Consider the following 16,445-nt stretch of genomic DNA (forward strand, 5'->3'; position numbering starts at 1 on the left):
AGGACGTGAGTGTTATAGCTTTAGCACATTTATGAAAGTGCTAACGTTCTTTGTTGCCTTTATTAGGATGTCAGGACGAGGACGTGGAGGTAGGCGAGATAGGCGTGGTAGGCAGGAAATGCCTATACCGGATGAAATTCCGGCGCAGCAGGAGGGTGTTGGTCAGGCCAATATGGCCAAGCCAGTAGGACAGCAGGCCATGGGCGCCTTAGCCCGCGAGATGGCAGGAGCTTTGAGACCATCTATGGACATTCTCAGAGCTGAGAATCAAGTCCAGGCTCTGGTTATTGATGCAGGGCCTTCTTTTCTGAAGAGGGAGTTTTTCCGGTCTAACCCGGACGAGTTTCTGGGGGATCCGAAGGAGCCTCTTGAGGCTGATGAGTGGCTGGAACAGATGACAAAGATGTTCGAGATGCTAGGCATCGAAGACGGGGTATTGAAGGTGACCTTGGCAGCTTTCCAGCTTAAAGGAGATGCGGGTCAGTGGTGGAAATTCATGAGGGGTCATATTGGTAGTACTTGGGAGGCCTTTGTGGATGCTTTCTAGGAGAAGTTTTTGTCTCCCGCTGTTAGGGAAAAGTTGAGAGATCAGTTTTCCTAACTTTTGCAGCTGAATTCTTTAGTGGCCAAGTTTGAGGCCGCGTTTACTAGTTTGTCCAGGTTTGCACCTGAGCTTGTGGCGTCTGAAGAACGCCGTTGTCTCAAGTTTGAGAAGAAGCTGAGGCATGGGCTCAAGATGAGAGTTGGGGGTTCTATGATCCAAGAGTATGGGCGTCTTGTAGATGCTGCAGCCCATATGGAGATTATGATGTGTGAGGAGGAGGAGAGGTTGAGGGACTCCAAGAGGAGTCAGGATGGCCAAGGTGATGGCAGGAGACAGAGGGATCCTAACCCTTACCAGTCTCAGGGTGGCTTTGCTAGATCGACCTTTCCAGTGCCAAGTGCAGGCTCCGGGAGAGGCAGCCAGGGAGATGTTACATGTTACAAGTGTGGTCAGCTGGGCCACAAGTCTCCAGCTTACCCGCAGAAGGGAGGAGGGCAGAGAACAACTTCATTTTCGGCTCGACCTCAGAGCCAGAGTCAGGGCAGAGGCCAGTCCTCATGTTATCAGTGTGGTCAAGTGGGACACCTGAAGAGGTTCTGCCCGCAGTTGAGTGTTACATCAGGTGCATCTGGTTCGAGGCAGACGCAGAGTTTTCAGCCAGCACAGTCAGTTCAAGCCTCAAGGGCCAATCAGAGCGCCTCATCGTCTCAGTCGGTGCAGCAGTCTTTTGCTCCGAGAGGTGAGCAGGTAGATCAAGGGCCTTCAGGGCGTATGTATGCTGTTACCGCGCAGGATCTTGTATCGGCTCCGTCTGTTTTGAGAGGTACCTTCTTGTTTTGCAACTCGGTTGCTAATGTGTTGATTGATACGGGTGCATCTCATTCCTTTTTATCTGCTGCATTTGCATCTGTTTTGGGGTTGGAGTTGGCACAGTTAGCATCTCCTATATGTGTTGTCTCACCTATTGGGGGTGAATTGATTTTGAAACAAGGGTGTCGGGGCTGTGATATAGAGGTCGCCGACCACAGGCTTCCATTTTCTTTTGTAGTTATGGCTATGTCGAGTTTTGATGTAATTTTGGGTATGGACTGGTTATCATCATACCGGGCTGTTATTGATTGTTACCGCCAGAGGGTCACAGTATGTACCTTGAGCGAGGATTGTTTCCATTTCTTGGGGGATCGGGTTGGTAGTGTGTTGCCACCGGTGTATGATCCGCGAGGGCAGAGTGAGCTTAGTGGTCTTCTCGCTAGCCTTATGAGTAGTGAATGTGATGAGATCCAGATTGAGTTGTCGAGAGTGGTTTGTGAGTACTCGGACGTCTTTCCCAAGAATCTTGTTAGTTTGCCACTCCATTGAGAGATCGAGTTCTTTATTGACTTAGTGCCTGGCACGACACCGATTTCCATGGCACCTTACCGTTTTGCCCCAGCCGAGTTGAGTGAGTTGAAGATTCAACTCCAAGAGTTGCTAGATAAGGGCTTTATTCGTCCTAGTGTTTCGCCGTAGGGAGCACCGGCCCTCTTTGCTAAAAAGAAAGATGGTGCTTTGAGACTTTGTATCGATTACCGAAAATTGAATCAGGCTACGGTTAAGAACAAGTACCCTATGCCCCGTATAGATGATCTATTTGACCAGTTGAAAGGGTCTCATTGTTTCTCTAAGATAGACTTGAGATCGGGTTACCATCAGTTGAGGGTCAGGGAGGAGGATATTCCAAAGACTGCATTCCGTACGCGGTATGGCCACTATGAGTTTCTGGTGATGCCTTTTGGGCTCACCAATGCACCGGCAGTGTTTATGGATTTGATGAACCGGATATTCTGGGAATTCTTAGATCGTTTTGTAGTCGTCTTCGTGGACAAAATTCTGATTTATTCACCTTCTGAGGAGGAGCACGAGGAATACTTGAGAGTGGTGCTTGAGATGCTTAGAGCCCATAAGCTATATGCTAAGTTTGGGAAGTGTGAGTTCTAGCTAGGAGAGGTCAAGTTCTTAGGCCATGTAGTCTCCGGGAAAGGGGTGTCTGTTGATACATCCAAGATTGAGGTAGTGCAGGATTGGGCACAGCCTAAAAGCGTTTTTGAGATCCGCAGTTTTCTGGGATTAGCTGGGTATTACCGCCAGTTTGTGAAGGATTTCTCCAGGCTAGCTTCACCTTTGACTAGATTGACACGGAAAGGGGTCAAATTTGTATGGAGTGAGACTTGTGAAAAGTCATTCCAAGAGTTGAAAGTTAGACTTACCACTGCTCCGGTTTTGATTATTTCGGAGAGAGGTTTGGGCTATGCAGTGCATTGTGATGCCTCACGAGAGGCTTTGGGTTGTGTGTTGATGCAAGAAGGGAAAGTGGTAGCCTATGGCTCACGTCAGTTGAAAATACACGAGAAGAATTATCCTACGCATGACCTAGAGTTAGAAGCTGTGATTTTTGCCTTGAAGATTTGGAGGCACTACCTTTATGGGGAGAGATTTGAGGTGTTCTCAAATCACAAGAGTCTGAAGTACCTGTTTACACAGAAAGACTTGAACTTGAGGCAGAGGAGATGGATAGAGTTTATTAAGGACTACGACTTTGAATTACATTACCATTCGGGGAAGGCCAATGTTGTGGCCGATGCCCTTAGCAGGAAATCCATTAGTGATGTAGCTTGTTTAGCCATCTGGGAGTGGGAGATGTTGGGTGCACTTGGCGAGTTTGATTTGCTTCTGGGCGAATCCGTTGAGGCTGCGGCCTTGTTTTCTGTTGTTGCGCAGCCTACACTTGTGAGTCGCGTGTTAGAGGCACAGAGAGGTGACCTTGGGGTAAAATCCCTCCGAGAGAAGATCTCTAGTGGGAAGGTTGAGAAGGGTTTGATTGTGTATCCCGACCTGAGTGTGAGATACCGAGACCGTCTGTTTGTGCCGGAGTCTTGCCGAGAGGAAGTACTCCGAGAGTTTCACCATTCACGCCTTGCGGTGCATCCGGGAGGCACCAAGATGTATCGTGATTTGGGTCGCCAGTTTTGGTGGCAGGGTATGAAGAAGGATGTGGCAGTTTTCGTGCCTAAGTGCCTTACTTGTCAACAAGTGAAGGCCGAACATCAGAGGCCAGCGGGTTTGTTGCAACCCTTGCCTATTGCCGAGTGGAAGTGGGAGCATGTCGCTATGGACTTCATTGTAGGTCTTCCGAGGACTTAGCGGGGTAGTGATGCTATTTGGGTGGTTGTAGACCGGTTGACTAAGTCGGCACACTTCATTCCTATGTGCGTGAGAGATTCGGTCGATCATCTTGCCGACTTGTATATTCGGGACATAGTGAGGTTTCACGGAGTCCCAGTGTCGATCATCTCAGATAGAGATCCTCGTTTTACTGCTAGGTTGTGGCAGAGTTTGCAGAGTGCCTTGGGGACTAAGTTGACTTTTAGTACGGCTTATCATCCTCAGACTGACGGGCAGTCCGAGCGTACTATTCAGATCCTTGAGGATATGCTTTGAAGTTGTGTTCTTGACTTTAGTGGGTCGTGGGAGAGGCACTTGCCATTGGTGGAGTTTGCCTACAACAACAGTTTTCAATCGAGTATCGGTATGGCACCGTTTGAGGCATGGTATGGCCGACCTTGTAGGTCTCCAGTTTGTTGGGCCGAGGTGGGTGATACACCTTTGTTGGGCCCGGAGTTAGTGAGGGAAACGACGGAGAAAGTTGAGCTTATCCGTAGGAGGCTTGTTACAGCCCAGAGTCGCCAAAAGAGTTATGCCGACCGTAGGAGGAGGCCTTCGGCATTTGAAGTGGGTAATCACGTCTTTCTGAAAATATCACCTAGGCGGGGGTTGATGAGATTTGGTAAGAGAGGGAAGTTGTCCCCTCGGTTTATAGGCCCTTTTGAGATCCTTGAGAGGATTGGTGAGGTTGCCTATCGTTTAGCTTTACCGCCGCAGTTGTTCAGGATACATGACGTGTTTCATGTTAGTATGCTTCGGAAGTATGAGCCGGATCTATCGCATGTATTGGATTGGACCGACTTAAAGGTAGATGAGGATGCCTCATATGAGAAGAGACCGGTTCGGGTTTTGGATAGGCGGGATCAAGTCTTGCGAGGCAAGACCATTCCCTTGGTAAAAGTTTTATGGAAACATCACGGGGTGGAGGAAGCCACTTGGGAACGTGAGTTGGAGGTCCAAGAGAAATATCCGGATCTATTTGTGGATGTTTGAGCATATGTTGTATATTTTATTGTATTGTTAAACTTTAAGAGCATTGAACGTGTCTTAAGTTGTAAAACATTGAATATGTTTTGGTTTATGGAAGTATTGTAGAACTTGCCTTAAAATGGACGTTTATTATAACATTATAAATGTTGGATGTGTTGTAGAAATGGAAATGTATCATGAACGTATGATATGGAATTGGGAATTTTGTATATTGGAATTGTTGAATTTCAAGGAAATGCATGTTGTTATAGATTGTGAAATGCCTCTTGAAAAAAGATGGAATGACCAGTAATGGGTCAAGTTATTGTATATTGAAATGTAACATTGTTGAAAATTGAGGAAAACTTGTTTTTGAAAAACAGCTTGTACCTAATTTCGGGGACGAAATTCTTTAAGGGGGGGAGGTTATAGCGATCCCGGTTTTCCCTTCATTGTTTAATTGTATTTCGGACTCGGTTCTGTGGATGTGTTGTTGTCTTATTCTTGTTTTCATCCTTTACTCTTTGTATATGAGTCTTGGGTCGTGTTGGGCAGGTTTAAAACAGGTTGGGTGTGTTTGGGAAAACAAGTTGATTGTGGTTGGAAACCAAGGGTTAGTGTCCATTAAATTTTCATAATGGTCCATTCATATTCAAACTTGTCCTTTCAAATTCCAATTAGTAGGCTTTTATGACAAACTTGTTCATTTAATATCCTTATTAGTGGTTCATTTAATATCCTTATTAGTGTTCATTTAATGACAACTAGTGTCTTTTCATAATCCAACTAGTGTCTTTTCATAATCCAACAAGTATTTATTTAATGACAACTAGTGTCTTTTCATAACCCAACTAGTGTCTTTTCATAATCCAACTAGTATTTATTAGTGGGCTTTAATGAACCAATAAATCCTAACTTGACTTTTCAATTCTAACCAGTGGGCTTCTATGCCATGTTACACCAGATTTGCCTATAAATATCACCATTCCCTAGCATGGCAAACACTAGTAACACTCTCACACACACACATTCGACTAAAGGAGAGGAAGGAAAACAAAAGAGAAATCTTAAGAGGAAGAGGAAGGGATGGCTTGCTCTTCATTTTGATTCGAAAATTATTGGCTTTGAAATCCTTCATCTTCTCCATTTGGTCTCTCCATTTGAGGTAGGGATAACTACTCATTTTTATGATCTTTGACATAAACTTTTGGTCATTTTAATTTAATGTTAAAGTTGGGTGATTTTGGGTGTTAGGGTTTCAACTTGAATAAAGAGGGGTTTTGCTATTTTGACCAATATATGTATATCTTGGGTCTTAAAATGAGCTTATTGATTGTTGTAGACACTACATGATGATTAGGTGAAATAAAACTAATCGGTTGAATATGTCATTGAATATGATGGTTGGAATAATACATCGAATTTGTGTATTGATTGATCGTGTATATGATAATTATTTATATACATTGTATTGTGTGGGTGTGGGAGGAGATAGGGGATGTACTCCACGGTTTGGGAGGAGATAGGGGATGGACCCCTAAACCGAATTTTATTTAGGAGGAGATAGGGGATGGACTCCATTGATACAGCAAATCTGTGTATCATTTATGAAGTATGAAGTGTTTTAATATGAGTTGTTATCTCATGAGAATTGTGAAGTATGGAAGTGTTTTATTATGAGTTATAATCTCATTTAAATTGTTGATATTGGAAAGGATCATGGACATACTTGTCATGGATTTGGATTGTGCTGTATGTTGGTTTATATGAGTTAAACATTTATCAACATGCCAATGTTTTAGTTATTGCTCATATTATGTTTAGCATATCTCTACTGGGCGTTGGCTCACCATATATGGGACATCATTTTCAGGTCCAGGTGATATGCCACCTCCAAGGATGTAGCTTGGGAGGTTGTCGAAGCTGAAGGCTTCCTGTTGTGATTATTTTGTGTGTAAATCAAGCCAAGGGCTTATTTTGCGTTTTGAGTTAGTACTCTCTTCTTTGTAACCAAGTGTTGGTTTGGAAAGGTGTAAACCCGTAGGGCAATTTACTTTTGATGTCAACATATCATACTTTTGTAATGAATACTCTGATAAATAGAAATATGCTTTATCCTCTTATGTCTATGCATGTCAAGAATGCGAGTTTATCTTGTATTATTTTGAGGGCGTTACACATAATTAGAGAATTGACAGTGTAGAAGTGTGTAATGCTTGGTTAGTGTAGAAGTGTGTACTCGTATGATTCCTTGAGATTACACACATGCCTACTTAAGGATTGTTAGTCTTCAGATTTCCAACATAAATGTGTTTTTAAATCTAAATGGTGTTTTTGTTTTGATGTAATGGCTGTTGGTTTTTGGAGTAGATTCCTTGTCCTCTCTTTGTAGTTTGTTTTTGCTAGTCAATAAAATTCTTCATTGCCGATCAAAAAAAAAGTTGTGTTTTAAATCTAATCATTGTTTAAGTGTTGACTCCCATAAGGGCTCAATCAGCAATCCATCTATATCTTTATATGAGGCTTATTAGTAAGTTTAGTGTTAAACATTATCCGATGAAGAACTTCCTTTATTGATAATAATTGCTCCTAGATAGTGCTACTGCCTTGGAATCTAGGGAGGAATAAATGGCATCCTCTTTTTTCTCAGATTATCGACTTTAGCAGTTTTCCATAAGTTTTGGAAATTATGTTATCCAAACGTGCTAGAAGCTTAACTTTTAAGTTCTGATTGGGATTGCTGTATGGTTGTCCCATTATTTGCATCTGAGAACTGGTTGTACTTTGTCAGTTGATCAATCAATTTTATGCAGTCGGTCTGAGGGATGCTCACGGGGTTAATCATGGCTTAAGGTTTTTATACTGGTTTTTCTTTTACTGTTTTGTTCCTTCATCTTATACAAGAATGTAGCATGATTTGGGAAGAAAATGGAATGAGAGAAGGGGGACAAAATTTACACCCCACCACAAATTAATGGGTCAATCTGCAAGTGGAAATGTAATTGGACTGTTTGTCTTGTTTTTATAGTCTTGTACAGTCAAAAGGGGATTGATTTTGTAAATGATGAGATCAGTTTTATGCCTGTGGCTTAGTGGCAGTTAAATTTAGTAGTTCTCCTACTTAGTGCAGTCCTTCCCAGGGTAAGTGTGCAAATACTCTTGTTGGGGTTCTGTTCGGTAACCATTTATCTTGTGACTAATTTTTTTTTTAAATATAGAAAATAGAAAACCTTTATTTATATTCTGGAAATCTATCATACCCTGTTTATAATGGAATAGAGTTAATTTATTTTGTGGATGAGGACACAGAAATTGATGCTCCAGCACACTGTTACATTATTTGGACTGTCAAGTTTAGTAGTTAATAAGTTGTAAAAATGATGATCTTATGATATTCATTTTGTGTAATTTTGTTTAATTTGTAATCTTGTTTGATTTCTTATGTAAATTCTGCAGGTCAGCAATTAGAATAATTTTTAGTCAGTTTAGTAGCAATGGTTTAAGTTTTAAGGGAGGGGTAAAGATCTGATAAGGGCAATTAGTTTTACCCCTTTTTGCCATTAACACCTCTAAATTAACTTATTGATTCCTTGTGGCATCATGGAATACTTGCAGTTGAGTTGATGCCATGCAAGTTAGCTCTAAATCTTATTAGATTTCACTTTGTTTACAGCTTTGCTAATGCCCCAGGATCTGCTCGAATGGATTGGTCCGCATTCACCAAGGGCTACTTCTTGAATAGAGAAACTCTGGTTGCCGTCCTACTTCTAATTGATGCGAGTGTACCACCTCAGAAGATCGACCTTGACTGTGCTAATTGGCTTGGACGGAACAATGTATGCTCTTATCTAATTTTTAGCTACTTTCCGATCCTCTTTCTGTCAGCAATACTATCGATGGTATGAGGCTAAATCCTGTCCTTTCCCTTGAATTTTATGCCCTTTTGTGCCTTCATCTTTCAGATACCAATGACTTTTGTTTTCACAAAATGCGACAAGATGAAGGGTAAAGGGAAAAGGCCTGATGAGAACATCAAAAATTTTCAAGAGCTGATGAGAGAAAATTACTGGGAGCATCCTGCATGGATAATGACCAGCAGTAACACTAGTTTGGGCAGAGACGAGCTTCTTTTGCACATGTCACAACTACGGAACTTTTGGGATAACTAGTACATCCTAGTCAAACCTTGCAATTTGTCCTGTTCTGGAAATGGTAACTCCAAAACCTAGTGATTTCATATATTGATTAGCCAATTAAACATATGATGTTGAAAGTATCCTCAGGAATTGCCCAATTGCTTAAATTTTGTAAGCATTGATTTTTTCTGTGGTGGGGTGTAAATTCCTCTGTATGTACATGCTTAATTTGTGTTATACATTTCTCAAAAGCATTATCTTTTACTGTTTTCTTTTACTGTTTTTTTATTTTATTTTTGAACGTCATCATGAAATCTTCTTGTATAAATTTAGCTACTATTTTGTAGCTGTTGATGCTTGCTTTACTTTGATCAGGAAGATTGCTTTTGAAGATGATGAGGATCAGGGCATCGTACAAAGGGCTTGGGAAGGTCTTATTGCAAACCGTATTTTGATATATTGCTTGTAAGTGCTCTTTTGTTTCTAGCAGCTCTTCTTGATCTTCTCTACCTTTTGTTTCTAGCTGCTCTTCTTGATCTTCTTCATTGTGAACAGTGAGTGGATCTGCAACAAAAGTTGGGAAGTCTACCACCAATGCGAATAGGGCTTCCTTGGGAGAGAGGTTGTATGCCTTGATTAACAAGGATTCTAGGAACGAGGACACATCTGATAGTGAACATAAGCAAACCCTGCCTGACAAGCGTGTTGGAAAGGAAATGAGCAGTTCAGTGCCTCTAGATGATGATAGAAAATGGAGGTAACAGACATTTATTACATCATCTCATTGTTACATTGTGTTTATGTCTCTTTGTTGGTTAGTCTGTGAGTATTTGAAATTTATTTGATTTCTGTAGGTTACCATTAAATGTATTAGTTTCTAATTGGTGGTAGGTTACTTCAACTGCAGGTCCCAGGTTTGGTTAATGTTGACTTTGCAGATGTGCGAGCTATCATGGAAAATGCAGGGTCATCTCTAATGGGAATAGGAACTGCAACTGGTAAATTAAGTGGATCTTTATTTGCTGACTTTTTTCTATTTACCAAATGCTTTATAGATCTCAAGAAAGGAGCAAAGGAGGTTCAAGAAAAGAATGAAGATAGAGCTAGTACGGGTTAATACAGGAGGGAGGATTGAGTTCTTACTTGCATGATATTTTCGGAATTGTTGGTTTTCTATATTTTTTTTTCCTGCTTTTAACTTTATTTTTCTGTTTAATGTCTGAAATTTCTGGTTTTTTCTCGTAGCATGATCAAATTAGGAAGATGAGGAAAGTAGACCAATTTTTTTTGGGTACAAGAAAGAAGTTGACATGCATGCTTATATTGATAGATTGTTCGTTTCTTATTCCTTTGCAGGCAAGACCAGGGCAAGAGATGCTGCATTGAATGCCATTCAATCACCTTTATTAGATATTGGTATAGAAAGAGCTACTGGGATAGTCTGGAACATAACTGGAGGAAGCGATCTCACTCTATATGAGGTAGGTTTTTATTCATTATTTCAACTTACTGGGAATTCATGCACATTAATATGGGGCCATAAGCGAGGCTGTCTAACTTTTGCATGTTGTCACATGGATCCCAAGAATCATATGCTTGAGACCAACAGGAGATGCAAAATGCATTGTTTCCTCGTGTTGATAAATTTGCAAAAGTTTTCATTCTTCTTAGAATTTAATGGCAATAAATTTTTGAAATTGTTTAGTCAAGATGATTTTTGTATTGATGCTTTCAATAAATGATGGCATCAGATGATGTTTTTCAATCCTTGTTATGGAAATGATGAGCTTTGAGCAGCTACTCAATTTTGCTCTTGGTAGTAAGTGATTTGTGTGATCTCTTCCTTTTGCTTTTCACCAAATATAGGCCTTGGATGAGTGCAGTGAGAACCTCAAGAAATATTTCAGACGTTTGATAATATTATATGGACCTGAAGATTTTGATGTTTACAAGTGAAGAGAACTAATTAGAAAATGAATTTCCATAAGTCTTTCCCCCTGTTTGTTTGTTATTAAATCTCGCGCCCCACTTTTTTCTTTTCTTAGCTATTTTCATTAGCATGAACTGAACTCCTCCCAAACCTTCCAAATTATAGGGGAAAAAATAAAACGAAAAACTGAAGTATGCTATATTATTCTGTTTCTAATAAATAATTGATCACATTATTGTTGTGTACCTTTGTTTATGTGTATGATTATATCCCAAGCACTGTTGGTTGGTCATGTCATGTGATTGTATTTTGCATGAGTGTTTCTACCTGAAGGGAGGTTTCTCCATCATTTAGAATATTTTCACTAGATAATGCTTCTCTTGCTCCGTTGCTTGCTTATGTGGATGTGGCTTGGACAATTCACCATATATCTCTATGTTATGCCTTGGGCACAAGTATATTTATGTTCCACTGATTTTGGTCTGAACTTTTGAACATATTTAAGGGTTTAGAAAATGTGGTATGGACATACCATTTCATGATCCTTTTGGCTATTATGGAGTTTCAGTGTTTCATTTGTCTTTGGAATTTCAGAATGATGCAGTGAAGAACCTAGTGACTAAGTTACACTGCAAAAGCTAAGCTTGATTTGGTGACACAAACAAAATCCAAATTTGTTTTGAAGAATAGCAAGGTTCATATATTCAATTCTGATTTTTATAGCTTGAGTGGATGTACATAGATACTAAGGGTAGAGTTTTTTTTTTTGTCATTATTATTACTGTTTATTTTTTTACCGACCTTTAAGTGTTTTGTATTGCCTGAAGAGTTAATGTTGCTATTTAGAGAGAACTTCACAAACTCGAGTCTGATCGCTCATGCATACATCTGGAGTTCGATATTTTTTTTTTTTTGATTGTGTTTGTTGTTTGATTTTGGTTTAGAAATAATCATGTAATGTTTATTTAGTCAATATATTGAAATAGCGGTAAAATTTTATTCATATTATTGTTATTTTTCAGCTTTATTACAGGTATGTTTTTTAGTTAAATATAACAGATTTAGCACAATTTCCAAAAAAAAAAAGAGCTATAACGGCGTTTTTCCAAAACGCCATTACGGTGCCAACGGTCATATTTTTAAAATAGAAAAAAATCTATCACGGCGTTTTTAAAACATCGCTAAATATTGGATGACGTCATTTTACCATTATTTATGGCATTTACAGACGTTTTTAAAAACGCCGCCTATACTAATTTAGCGACGTTTTTAAAACGTCATAATGTTACAGCGACGGCCGCATCTTCGGCGTTTGGTACTAAACGTCACAAAAAGAATTAGCGGCGTTTTTTATACTTTTAGCGGCGTTTTTTAAACGCCACTAAATGTAAACTTTCCAGCAATGAAAGCATAAGTATGCTAATTGAAACATGCCCTAAAACTAACCATCAAAAGCTGATAAATAAAAGGGAGAAAGACGTGGGGTTGGAAGACATTCACACACACACGCACACTTATTACAACATTTGCCCTCTCGACGGAGGGTCCGAATGAAAGAGAGCTAACTAGCTACGCTAATTAAGCTAACTATTACAAACCAATTAATTAACTAACTCTAGCTAACTAATTATTACAAACCAAATTGAAAATAGCTATTGTAAGCTAATTAGAAAATTACAATAATGAATTAAATTAGCTAAACACATCAACTAATTAATTACAGAAACCGACAAATTAACTAACTAAACAAAGCAGTTAAAATGGCCTCAAGGGGAGGGAGATATGCATGCTCGATCTGCTTCGCCCGGAAGTGCATTGCCATGCCATAAGTTGTCTCTGTTTGCACTCACGGTGACCTCAGAACATCGAACGCACTTTCAGCTTGCATCCGCCCCAAAACAGGAGCATTCTGGATAAATTTGCTGCAAGTGGCCGGCCGGCCACTTTAACTGGTCGGGAGGCTACCTCAACTGGCCATCCGGCCACTTTAAGTGGTCGGCAGGCTAGTGCAAGTGGCCGACCAGCCACTTCCCTTCCAGAACCTCAACTTTGCTGCAACAGAGAATAACAAAGGCACAACAATGCATTTGCAAAAAAATGTGTGTGCAACTACTCTCCTTATCATTTCTCAAGCTCAAAGGAGCATAGTACTCGGCTCTCAAGCCACCAATCACGCATCTCAGTGCATGATGGCCAAAGAGCCAAGCTCGCACAATGTTAGTGAATACACAAACAACACATAAGAGCCTCCACCTCTATCATGCATGGTCAAGAGGGTCGGGGACCGAGAAATGCAACACGTTTCATCACTTTGAGTATGAAACGTGTCACATTCCTTGTGTTTGGATTAACGTCTGATCCAAACACAATGCAATGCAAACAACATGCTCATCTTTCAATGCTAAAGTGGCATGCTAAAACAAGAATCTAACACACAAACAACACATGCATGACATGCTAGAAGACTTAGGCATTAAAGCTAATGAAGTACACAACATTAGGACTATGCAATACATTGCTCAATGGACTAAACCAGCCCTAAGCAGCCCTCATGCATGCCAAAACAGTGACCAAAATGCTCTGAAATGATAGCATGAAAGGCAAGAAAACAATGTTCATGCATTGGCTCATCAACAAGGCATAAGGTACAACATCTTAAACACAATCAAAGGGTGATACACATGAGAGCATGACAAGGCTATATGCTCTGAAATTATGTGTTAAATGATGCCATATCACATAAACATCACAAATAAGGCATGCTAAAAGGCCTAAAGCATAAAGCTAGTAAAGAGCACTACCCAAGGAGCATGCAATACATAGCACAAATGACAAAACCAACCCTGGACAGAGGTTAAACATGCCAAAACAGAGGCCTAAACATGCTGAAATGGTGGCCCAAAAGCTTAGACAAGCATGCATACATATTGGCTCATAAACAAAGCATAAGGCACAACTCACAAAAGCTATGAAGGAGTGGAATATGTGAGAGTGTGACTACACCATATACACTGAAATCATGTGAGAAATGAGTTTAGGGCATGCAAACATCACATACATAGCATGCTAGGGACTTGACACTCAAAGCTAGTCAAAGCCACTTACACTGCAACCCTACAAGGCAAGGCTCACATGGCCAAGACCATTCAAAATAGAGCTAAGGCATGCTAAAATAATAGCAAAAACATGCTGAGATGGAGCTAACATAAGCTAGAATGAGAGGCATAAAGCATGATGCATGTTAGGCCAACAAGGAGGATTGCACTACAAGTACAAAAACCAAGCAAGAGGTGACCCCACCGACTAAAATTAGAGTTAAAGCATGTCAAAATAACACCAAAAACATGCTGGAGTGAAGCCAATACATGCTAGAATAACAAGCTAACTCATGAAACATGTTAGGCTAATAAACAAGTTTACACTACAAGTGCAAAAAGCAAACAACAAGAGGCCAAACCAATCCAAAACTGAGCTATGGCAGGTCCAAAAAGTCACAAAAACATGCTTGGACTAAGCTTCAAAAAGGGAGAAATACATGCTCACTTGGTAGGCCCTCTATGCATACAAACAAGACATAAAGAGAGGGGACCACCCCCTCTCATTTTGAGCCTCAAAACCAACTTTCTACCACTGAAATTCCTCTAAGTTTCAGTGGTAGAAAGGCCAAACAATGGTCACAACAAAGGCTAAGAATGGTGGCTCAAGAGGCTTTACAAGCCATAGAGCAAAAGTGGGGAAACATTCCCTAACCAAACAAGACTCAAACCCACATTTTAAAGCCTTAAAATTAGAGTTTTTAAGAGGCTAAAACCAGCCTTAAAGTAGCATGCAAAGGTGATTAAGTTATTAATCAAAACAAAGCTTAAAAGGGGTATATGCTTACCCTTGAAGAACAACAGCAAGAACAGCAACTCCTCTGAGCTAAAACCAGTCCTAAGACTTCAAAACAAGCTCTAAGGGACCTCAGCTCCAAAATGAAGGTGTTTGACTAGGTGTTTGTGTGAAAAAGTATGAAGAAAACACACTTCAAGGCTCAATATGACACAATATGGAGAGGGAGTGAGAATTCTAGAGAGAGAGGGAGATTTTTTAGCTCTGAGATTTTCTTAACCAAAATCAAGGGGGAGGAAGCTCCCCTTTTATAGAGCAAGCAAGCCAAAAAGCTTGAACAATCCCTCCATACACGTGTATGGAGGATGAGTTCAGTGAGCCACAGTTGGCTGAAAATATCTGAAAATATCTAAAAAGGAGAAAAAAGTGGCTGTCGGCCAATTAAGGTGGCCAGCCGGCCACTTTACTAGTTGGTCGGCCATTTAAAGTGGCCTGCAAGGGAGAAAAGTGACCGGCAAGTGCCACAAGTGGCCGGCAAGGCCCTCTCCCCCCCTAGGCAAGAGGCAACAAGGTATGGTCTAGAAACAAACCAAAAGGAAGGGATCCAAGAGACCCCAAGACAAAGCACCCAGCCGAAAGCTCCCGAAACTAGCCTACCGGCCACCGCAAGTGGCCTACAAGAGAGAAAAGTAGCCTACAGCTACAAAAAGTGGCCTACAGGCCTCTGTCTCCCTCCAGGAAAAGGTACCAAGGTTCGGTCCAAAAACAAGGCCAAAAGAAGAGAGTTAAGAGACTCCGAGACAAGGCACTCAGCGAGACCTTCGGGCACTCGAAACAAGCACAAACATGCGCAATCATCGCGTGCACAAACGATGACGTCTGAGTCTTAAGGTTGGTCAAAAATGGGGTGTCTACAAGCATCCTCATGGAGAAAACGAGCCAGGTTCAGAGTTGTAAGATAGAACAATATTTTATGTTGCCATCTTTTAAAATCAGTTCCTAAGAACTTCTCTGGCTTTTCACCGTGACTAATTAGTACAGTCATAACAGGAGAGGAGGTTGGAGCAATTACAGCCACCATACCAGTACTAGTTTGAGCATTAGTTTCAGTAGCCATGAATTCTAAATTATAAAACAAAATTATAATTAGAATTTTATACTACATAGAAAATTTAAACCAAAACCACATAATTAAATTCTGTAAAAATAAAAGAAACAAGAGTTGTAACTTTTCTTTCTAATTAATTTGAAAATAAAATAAAATTTTATTTAAACAAATTAATTTCACACAGAAAAATATTTCTGTAACACTTCAAAAATTAAAATACTAAAAACAAAATTTTAATTAATGAAAACTCAGAAATTATTTTTGAAAACAAAAATTAATTTCTAACCAACTTTACAAATAAATATTCTGAATTGTTAATGACTACCAGTATATTACTAGTAGTTGTCAAAGAAAATAAATAATATATCACTACTATTTTTCAAATAGTTTATTACTACTATTTGTTTTTCCAACCAGAATATTATTTTGTAAAATCACAGAAAATAAGTTTTGTAAGAAGAAGAAAAAAAGACAGGAAACAAGCGAAAAATTCTGTTTAAACAGAATAATTCAAATATGTCTTGAGATTGTTGAAACAATCTTCTATGTAAAATAAAAAAACTTGAAACAAATCAAACAAATAAAAATAAATTATAGGAAACAAGCGAAAAATTCTGTTTAAACAGAATAATTCAAATATGTCTTGAGATTGTTGAAACAATCTTCTATGTAAAATAAAAAAACTTGAAACAAATCAAACAAATAAAAATAAATTACTTATAGAAT

At 39.8% G+C, this 16,445-nt stretch overlaps 1 long non-coding RNA gene and 1 pseudogene across 1 annotated transcript; one reads left to right on the forward strand and one right to left on the reverse strand.

The window, feature by feature from the left end:
• Positions 1-16,445, reverse strand: part of LOC114308646 (UDP-glucosyltransferase 29 pseudogene) — a 32,317-nt pseudogene that overhangs the window by 14,399 nt on the left and 1,473 nt on the right.
• Positions 9,731-10,267, forward strand: LOC114308653 (uncharacterized). Its single transcript, XR_014337342.1, has 2 exons — positions 9,731-9,848; positions 10,207-10,267. It is a non-coding gene; the product is annotated as an uncharacterized LOC114308653 (long non-coding RNA).

The sequence above is a fragment of the Camellia sinensis genome, chromosome 8 (assembly GCF_055761805.1).
Source record: "Camellia sinensis isolate YWXY chromosome 8, ASM5576180v1, whole genome shotgun sequence".
NCBI classification, from domain to species: domain Eukaryota; kingdom Viridiplantae; phylum Streptophyta; class Magnoliopsida; order Ericales; family Theaceae; genus Camellia; species Camellia sinensis.